General features: G+C 42.6%; 1 non-coding gene across 1 annotated transcript; it reads left to right on the top strand.

The window, feature by feature from the left end:
- Positions 1-9,467: 9,467 nt before the first annotated feature.
- Trnat-ugu lies at positions 9,468-9,542 on the top strand. Its single transcript has one exon. It is a non-coding gene; the product is annotated as a tRNA-Thr (tRNA).
- Positions 9,543-9,991: the final 449 nt, after the last annotated feature.

Raw genomic sequence — 9,991 nt, 5'->3', positions numbered from 1 at the left:
AATGGTAACTTCCGAAAAGCCTCAATACTGCACGGTTATTTGCATTTATATACAATGAAATCTGGGGTGATCTATTCTTTGGCAATAAATTTGAATCATAAATACTGATTTGTGATGATGTAAGTTACCCAAAAGCACTTGTACCGGTAACTTACGAAAATATTTGTAGTTTTGTAAGCATCCCAAAATTCTCAAAAGTAATCTATTTATCATGTTACTATATAATTAAATTAGAGAATGATTATTTTGAACCAGGCTGGACCTACTGTTCTCAAAAATTTTAAAAGAGCACAAATAAGTTTAATCCTACAATTAATGATAGCAGTAGGAGTTTATCACAGAACTCATGAATGTTTGAAATTTCACAGTACAAACAGACATTGATACAATCAATGAAATGTTATGCAGGAGCAAGGCAAACAGTAAGATATGCAAATCTAGAGTTTCAAATTAGCACAAAAATATTTTCAATATTTTTCATTGACCACAGTCTTGTTTGATTCCTTATTTGTCTGTCAGTAAGTTTCTTGTCTTATCTTATTCACCTTCCTTTTTCTTTAAACATTAACATTACATGGAACAGTAAAACAACACTGCATGATCTTGAATGAATATCTAAGTTCGGCAGAAGAAACTGATACAGCATTTGGAAATCTGTCTCCTGTCTACATGTAATCCAAAAATAATTAAAAAAATATTTCCACCTCAAGTTAAACAAAAATTAATTCAGACTTTAGTCATGCCAAGTCTTTACTACTGTGATGTAAATCACCACAGCACAAATAGTGAAAACTCCAGATGACTCAAGTTAGCTATGAATGCTTACATAAGATACATCTGCAACATTTAGTTCTATGATCACATCAGTTCTTCTTATAAATATTTAGGTTGATTGTGACTGGATAGGTGGTGTGATTTCCACATGCTCTGTTTACATAATTAGTCCTGAGTGCCTCTCCTTACATAATAATCACCTATTATCATTCCATAATTGCAGTACTGATTAGATATGTCCAGCATCTTGGCTGCACCTATGTATATCACTAAATCTTTCTCCATTTCCTTCTCCATTTCAGCCGTACAACTGTGGAACGAATTACCCTGTACATTGCGTCTTATCCAAACCCACTTTGCATTGAAGAGGATAAGTCATTTTTGATGTAGCCTTCTTCTTGGCATATTCTAACTGTTTTTCTCATCTCTCTCTATTCTTGTTCCTTCCAATTCATCTACTAATCTCACCCTACTATTTCTTCCTCTTTCCCTAAACAGTCAATTCCTTCTGTACTGTCACCTTGTTTTATGTTAGCTGTCATAACTCATATTCAACAAAAATGTAATGAGGAAACTGTTTTTACTATCCTTATGTATTGCTCCCATATTATAAGAACTGTGATGCTGATCACTGACGATGTGTGGTTAGATGTAAGAGAAGGCTCAGATCTTGCATAAAGGCTTAAATAAATAAAGAAATAAACAAATGTGTTTTCCTATTATAGTGTACACACACAGTAACTAAAATTTCATTATATTCCCTCCTTCCTGGTGTTGCGACTTTAATGGGCAGCAGTTTAGATCAGGTGCACCTTGGTCTGAAAATCCTTTCCTGTCAAGCATCAGCAGATATACTGCTCACAGTGCAACACTGTATGGCACAGACCACAGAGAACACGAGAACAATGTTCCTCACCTTCAGTTACTCAAGCATGCAATATTATCTTGTATGTAAACAACATCATACCTGAAACTTCATGGCAGGTTAAGGCTTTGTGCCGGCCTGAGACATGAACTTGGGGCCTTTGCTTTTTGAGGTCAATTGCACTACCAACTGAGCTATGGAAGCATCACTTACAAATTGTGCAAGTTTCACAGGAGAACTTCTATGAAGTTTGGAAGCTAGTAGGTCAGTTACTGGTGGAAGCAAAGCTGTGAGGATGGATTATAAGTCATGCTTGTGTAGCTCAGCTGGTAGAGCAATTGCCCCCCCCCCCCCCCCAAATTCCTCACTCCCCCCAATAGTCCTACCACTGTCAAGCATCAACTACAAAAGAGTGCTTCCCTCATCATCCGGTATCACCCTTGACTGGAACAACTAAACCATGTCTATTGCCAGGGCTTTGATTGTTTACTGTCATGTGCAGAAATGAGCGGCATCCTACCCAAGATCTTTCCTACTCCTCCTAAAGTGGTGCTCCACTGCCCAACCAACCTATACAACATCCTGGTCCATCCCAACACCTTTTCCACACCCAGCCTCTTGTCACAGGATCATATCCATGTGGAAGACCCAAGTGCACGATCTATCGATTCCCAGCCTCAGTCTTCACTAATGCATTGCCCTCACACCCTCTACCCAACAGTTTCCCCTTACTCTGTTCTGTCACCCCTCCTAATCCATACCTCCATGTCATCCACATTGTGTGCCACACTTCACTAACTCCTGCCCCCATGTAACACATATCTAGCTGGTGCACCTGCCATCCATTCCTCCCACATTTCTAGCCAGCATACCTGCCACATCCATCCAAGCCACTAGGTAGCCATTCAGAACCCTTCTTCCTACAGCCTGTGACTTTCTCCCTCAATGCATCATACACTACACATCCCCCACCTGATCCTAGTCCACCTGCTAAACTGCAATCCTGGCACTGTGCATCTAGCCAGCTTAGAAGCTAGCAAGTCTTCATTCTCTTTTATGTGTGGCTGTCAATGAATAAACACTACATCTATTCAGTGAATGGTCACCTTTACTTCTAAATTATTTGCTAAGTAAATATTCAACTGGACATGGCAGTTCCATGTCAGCCACCAATGAAGAGTCATGCATTAACATTCACCCATGAAGTTGCAGGTGCTGCCTCTTTCTACATCATACATGACCTATGCCAAGTAAATGTGCCTATTTTTGAAAGAGACTGAGCCTGTGCAGCAAATTAGTGTGTCCACAACATGATGAAGGCATCAATTATCCCCTGTTTTAGCAGGGGCCAACCATGTGCCTTTGTGAAGGCTTGAAGGCAGACTTATGTCATCCTCAACAACATTGTTACACCCTTGTTCTAGAGTAAATGGTCATCAGAAAACCACTGGACTCCTCAAGCAAATGTGGAGGTTTTAAAGATACCACAGGGATATGATCCTGTGACAAGAGGCTGGGTGTGGAAAAGGTGTAGGGATGGACCAGGATGTTGTATAGGTTGGTTGGGCAGTGGAGCACCACTTTAGGAGGAGTAGGAAAGATCTTGGGTAGGATGTCGCTCATTTCTGCACATGACAGTAAATAATCAAAGCCCTGGCAATAGACATGGTTTAGTTGTTCCAGTCAAGGGTGATATTGGATGATGAGGGAAGCACTCTATTTCTCAAGCTGAGTAACTTATGATGAAAATATCTGGGGACGAACACTTCTTAAAGACTACTCTTGCTGATGCATCCATAGAGTTATCTCTAGATGAAAAATCCACAGTGTTTATCATCTGTCACTACATTCTCCTCTTGTTTGACTTTGAAAGCTTCTAGTAGTACCTTGAGCAGCTGCTACAGGTTATTCTGCAGTTTGCAAACAATCTGGATGACACTGTCATCACTGGAACTATGAGGGACCAGTGCATCAATAAATAACAAACATTGATTCAAATGCCCCAGCAGGCACAAGATGTGCTATGTTGGTGCTGTACATTTTCTAGGTTTTCACTGCGATAAACCCACATTGCAAGGTTCTTCTTTGGCACACTAGTGTAGAAGTTGGTACATAAAGAGCCAAGTAAAAACTTCGTGCAATTCACACATCCATTTACATGTAAAACTCGACTTCGGAATTTTCCTTTGTGTGAGCCAGCGTGAACAAGATTTTTGTGCTAATTTGAAACTCTAGATTTGCATATCTTACTGTTTGCCTTGCTCCTGCATAACATTTCATTGATTGTATCAATGTCCGTTTGTACTTTGAAATTTTGAACATTCATGAGTTCTGCGATAAACTCCTACTGCTATCGTTAATTGTAGGATTAAACTTATTTGTGCTCTTTTAAAATTTTTGAGAACAGTAGGTCCAGCCTGGTTCAAAATAATCATTCCCTAATTTAATTATATAATAATATGATAAATACATTACTTTTGAGAATTTTGGGATGCTTACAAAACTACAAATATTTTCGTAAGTTACCGGTACAAGTGCTTTTGGGTAACTTACATCATCACAAATCAGCATTTGTGATTCAAATTTATTGCCAAAGAATAGATCACCCCAGATTTCATTGTACACTCCTGGAAATTGAAATAAGAACACCGTGAATTCATTGTCCCAGGAAGGGAAACTTTATTGACACATTCCTGGGGTCAGATACATCACATGATCACACTGACAGAACCACAGGCACATAGACACAGGCAACAGAGCATGCACAATGTCGGCACTAGTACAGTGTATATCCACCTTTCGCAGCAATGCAGGCTGCTATTCTCCCATGGAGACGATCGTAGAGATGCTGGATGTAGTCCTGTGGAACGGCTTGCCATGCCATTTCCACCTGGCGCCTCAGTTGGGCCAGCGTTCGTGCTGGACGTGCAGACCGCGTGAGACGACGCTTCATCCAGTCCCAAACATGCTCAATGGGGGACAGATCCGGAGATCTTGCTGGCCAGGGTAGTTGCCTTACACCTTCTAGACCACGTTGGGTGACACGGGATACATGCGGACGTGCATTGTCCTGTTGGAACAGCAAGTTCCCTTGCCGGTCTAGGAATGGTAGAACGATGGGTTCGATGACGGTTTGGATGTACCGTGCACTATTCAGTGTCCCCTCGACGATCACCAGTGGTGTACGGCCAGTGTAGGAGATCGCTCCCCACACCATGATGCCGGGTGTTGGCCCTGTGTGCCTCGGTCGTATGCAGTCCTGATTGTGGAGCTCACCTGCACGGCGCCAAACAAGCATACGACCATCATTGGCACCAAGGCAGAAGCGACTCTCATCTCTGAAGACGACACGTCTCCATTCGTCCCTCCATTCACGCCTGTCGCGACACCACTGGAGGCGGGCTGCACGATGTTGGGGCATGAGCGGAAGACGGCCTAACAGTGTGCGGGACCGTAGCCCAGCTTCATGGAGACGGTTGCGAATGGTCCTCGCCGATACCCCAGGAGCAACAGTGTCCCTAACTTGCTGGGAAGTGGCGGTGCGGTCCCCTACGGCACTGCGTAGGATCCTACGGTCTTGGCGTGCATCCGTGCGTCGCTGCGGTCCGGTCCCAGGTCGACGGGCACGTGCACCTTCCGCCGACCACTGGCGACAACATCGGTGTACTGTGGAGACCTCACGCCCCACGTGTTGAGCAATTCGGCGGTACGTCCACCCGGCCTCCCGCATGCCCACTATACGCCCTCGCTCAAAGTCCGTCAACTGCACATACGGTTCACGTCCACGCTGTCGCGGCATGCTACCAGTGTTAAAGACTGCGATGGAGCTCCGTATGCCACGGCAAACTGGCTGACACTGATGGCGGCGGTGCACAAATGCTGCGCAGCTAGCGCCATTCGACGGCCAACACCGCGGTTCCTGGTGTGTCCGCTGTGCCGTGCGTGTGATCATTGCTTGTACAGCCCTCTCGCAGTGTCCGGAGCAAGTATGGTGGGTCTGACACACCGGTGTCAATGTGTTCTTTTTTCCATTTCCAGGAGTGTATATAAATGCAAATAAGCGTGCATTATTGAGGCTTTTCGGAAGTTACCATTGCTCTATGCATAATCTAATTTGTAGTGAAATGGTGTTTGTGATTAAGTGATTGTAGCAGACATTGTAACTAACATGTTAATATTACATCTAGTTTCACTTAAAGAGGAGTATATATTTTCTACATTTATCATAAATTAACTAACCTCAAAAAGTTTTAGGAAACTAGTAATTTTTACCATGGGTTTTCCTGTTACCTTGATAGAAATATCATTTTGTTCTTATTAGTTCTTAAGTTATTAGGAATTAGTAATTTTTTTAGTTCAACAGATATAAAAGATAATCAGGAGCATTAAAGTTATTTGTTCACTATCCTGTAATACACCACACCTGCCAAAGTACAGCACCACTGTGAATACTGCTCTCAAACATGCGATGAGTTGGTAGACATTCGTAAACAGCTGGAAATTGCCCTGACTACCGTCAAATGGTAGGCAGCTGCTACAAACTGGTGTGTTGGAAGAGCTCTCAAGAGTCATCTACCTATGGTACAGACACTAAAGTTATCACAAGTACTAAACTCTCCTATAGATCCTGTCTCCTTCGTACAAAGTACAGGATATGTCATTACACATCCACTTGACTGCAAGTGGCGTTTCAATGGTAGATCTAGGTGTTCTGTACAGTGTGGATGGGAACCAGGGAGTACTCAGGGTGTTATACCAATTCCCCTAACCAACAAATTTGTGGTGCTGTCTTTCACTGAAACTGAGTCATTGGGCCTCGCTTTACCCATTTTAGTGGAACATGTTTGGTCCAGTGTCTACAGGACCCAAACACAAAGTTACTGGGCTCCATTAATCTTTGGCAGTTCAAAAGTACAACAAATGATGGTACTCCTGAGAGAAATGGCAACAATAGTCAGGAAAGGATACCAGTTGCACTCATAATGTATACCTGGGGGCCTCATTCAACATGTTGAAAAGGCTATTCTGGCAGCCATTGAGGGAACAGAGTTCAAGCAACTGCAGATTATAGCACACATTGAAACAAATTATGCCTTTTGTCTGGGCTCTAAGGTCATACTTGGATCAGTTCAGTAACTGGCAGAGAAGGCTCAGAAGATCAGCCTTGCCCACGGTGTTTCAATGACGCTTACAATTTACAGCATGCTCACAGAGCTGATCATGTCATCATGGCTCGTGGTTCTGTGTCACATGGACACATAGAACCAGAGACTTCAAAAGTTCTGTGACAAGCTAGGTTGCAACTTCCAGGACTTGCACCATGATATTGCGAACTAGGGTCCCCCTAAATGTTTCAGGTGTACACTACACATCAGAGGCTGCTACCCACATATCTGATTGTATGTGGGGTACACACAAGGGTTTTTTAGACCTACATCTATATCTGTACTCTGCAAACCATCTTGAGGTACATGGCAGAGAGTATGACACAATGTACCAGTTATTAGGGTTCCTTTCGGCTGCATTCACGTATGGAGTGTTGGGAGAATGATATTTTAAATGCCTCTGTGCATGCAGTAAGAATTCTAATTTTATGCTCACAGACCCTGTCTGAGTGATACATAGGGGGTTGTAGTACATCCCTTGAGAAATCATTTAAAGGCAGTTCTTGAAACTTTGTTAATAGCCTTTCTCGGGATAGTTTACATCTGTCTTCCAGAGTCTGCCATTTCAGTTCCTTCAGTAACTCTGTGACACTCTTCCATGGGTTCAACAAACCTGTGACCATCCATGCTAGCCTTCAATATCCCCTGTTAGTCCTATCTGGAGTGGGTTCCACATACTTGAGCAATATTCTAGGATGGGTCAAATGATTTGTAGACTGATTGCATTTCCCCAATATTCTAGCAATAAACTGAAGTCTACCAAGTGCTTTACCCACAACTGAGCCTATGTAATCATTCCATGTCACGTCCCTACAAAGTTGTACACCTACGCATTCGTATGAGTTGGCTAATTCTAACTGTGACTCATCGATATTATAGTCATAGGATACTACAGTTTTTCATTTAGTGAAATGCACAATTTAATATTTCTGAACATTTAAAGGAAGTTGCCAAGCTTTGCATCAGTTTCAAATTTTATCAAGATCTGACTGAATATTTATGCAGGTTCTTTCACACAGTACTTCATTACCTACAGCTGCATCATATGCGAAAAGTCTGAGGTTACTATTAATATTGTCTGCAAGGATATAAATATATGACATGGACAGCAAGGGTCCCAACATACTTCCCTGGGGCATACCCAAAGTTACTTCTGCTTCTGACAATGACTCTCCATCCAAGATAACACCAAAAATTCCTCAATCCAGTCACACATTTCACTTGTTACCCCTTATGATGATACTTTTGACAATAAACATACATGAGGTACTGAGTCAAATGCCTTCTGCAAATCAAGAAACAGTGCATCTACCTGGTTGCCTTGATCCAAAGCTTTCAGTATGCCATGTGAGAAAAGTGTGAGTTGGGCTTCACATGAGTGATATTTTTGGAATCCATGCTGGTTAGCATGCAGGAAATCATTCTGTTCAATATACCTAATTATATTTGAGCTTGGAAAATGTTCTAAGATTCCACAACAAATCAATGTCAAAGAAATTGTATGGTAGTTTTTTGGATCACTTCTACTACCCTTCTTGTAGATGGGAGTACCCTGTGCCTTTTTCCAAGAACTGGGCACAGTTTTTTGTTGGAGGGATCTATGATAGATTATAGTATGAAGAGGGGCTAACTCAGCCACAAATTCAGTATAGGATCTGACAGGGATTCCATCAGGGCCTGGAGCTTTGTTCAGTTTTAATGATATCAGCTGTTTCACAGCACCACTGAAACTAATATTTATACTGTTGATGACGTACAGCTTTTTTCCTGGAATAAATTATGATTAACTGAAACCCTCAGCTGCCGACAGGTGTTGTTGATATACCTCGATGTGGACAGCTGAAAATGTGTGCCCCGACCGGGACTCAAACCCGGGATCTCCTGCTTACATGGCAGATGCTCTATCCATCTGAGCCACCGAGAACACAGATGAATAGCGCGGCTGCAGGGACTTATCACTTGCACACTTCCCATGAGACTCACATTCCCAACTGTCCACAATTCTACATGTGTAATGTACCTTATAGACATTTGCCCACCCACTCATTACTCGCGCACACTTTCGCGATTCCTGTAAGAGTTTGGGCAACCTGTGTGCATTCGCACAGACGAAGGTCGATGGCTGGGCAGCCTTTATAGTTAAAGGCTACCCAGCCATTGACCTTCGTCTGTGCGAATGCACACAGGTTGCCCAAACTCTTACAGGAATCGCGAAAGTGTGCGCGAGTAATGAGTGGGTGGGCAAATGTCTATAAGGTACATTACATATGTAGAATGGCTGGGTAGCCTTTATAGTTAAAGGCTACCCAGCCATTGACCTTCGTCTGTGCGAATGCACACAGGTTGCCCAAACTCTTACAGGAATCGCGAAAGTGTGCGCGAGTAATGAGTGGGTGGGCAAATGTCTATAAGGTACATTACATATGTAGAATGGCTGGGTAGCCTTTATAGTTAAAGGCTACCCAGCCATTGACCTTCGTCTGTGCGAATGCACGCAGGTTGCCCAAACTCTTACAGGAATTGCCAAAGTGTGCGCGAGTAATGAGTGGATGGGCAAATGTCTATAAGGTACATTACATATGTAGAATTGTGGACAGTTGGGAACGTGAGTCTCACAGGAAGCGTGCAAGGGATAAGTCCCTGCAGTCACGCTATTCATCTGTGTCCTCGGTGGCTCAGATGGATAGAGCATCTGCCATGTAAGCAGGAGATCCCGGGTTCGAGTCCCGGTCAGGACACACATTTTGAGCTGTCAACATCGAGGTATATCAACAATACCTGTCGGCAGCTGAGGGTTTCAGTTAATCATCATTTACTAATATTTATTTCATTCATTTTTTCAGTCGTATGAGGATTAAATTGGGACAGTTCTCCTGGGATTTTCGTTTTAAAGGAACATTTGAAAACTGAGTTAAGAATTTCAGATTTTGCTTTGCTACCCTCAGTTTCAATTCCTGTCTCATTTGCTGGAGACTGGACACTAACTTTGGTGCCATTAACATCCTTTACATACGAACAGAATTTCTTTGGATTTTTTGAAATGTCATTTGACAATATTCTGCTACAGTAACCATTGAAGGCATCACACATTGCTCTCTTGACAGTCAAAGGTGTTTCATTCAGCATCTCTCTATATATAGGCCTACACTTTGTTTTACACCTATTATGCAGTAATCACTGTTTCTTT

The sequence above is a fragment of the Schistocerca piceifrons genome, chromosome 2 (genome assembly GCF_021461385.2).
Source record: "Schistocerca piceifrons isolate TAMUIC-IGC-003096 chromosome 2, iqSchPice1.1, whole genome shotgun sequence".
NCBI lineage: Eukaryota > Metazoa > Arthropoda > Insecta > Orthoptera > Acrididae > Schistocerca > Schistocerca piceifrons.
This window is presented reverse-complemented; position numbering and strand designations above follow the sequence as displayed.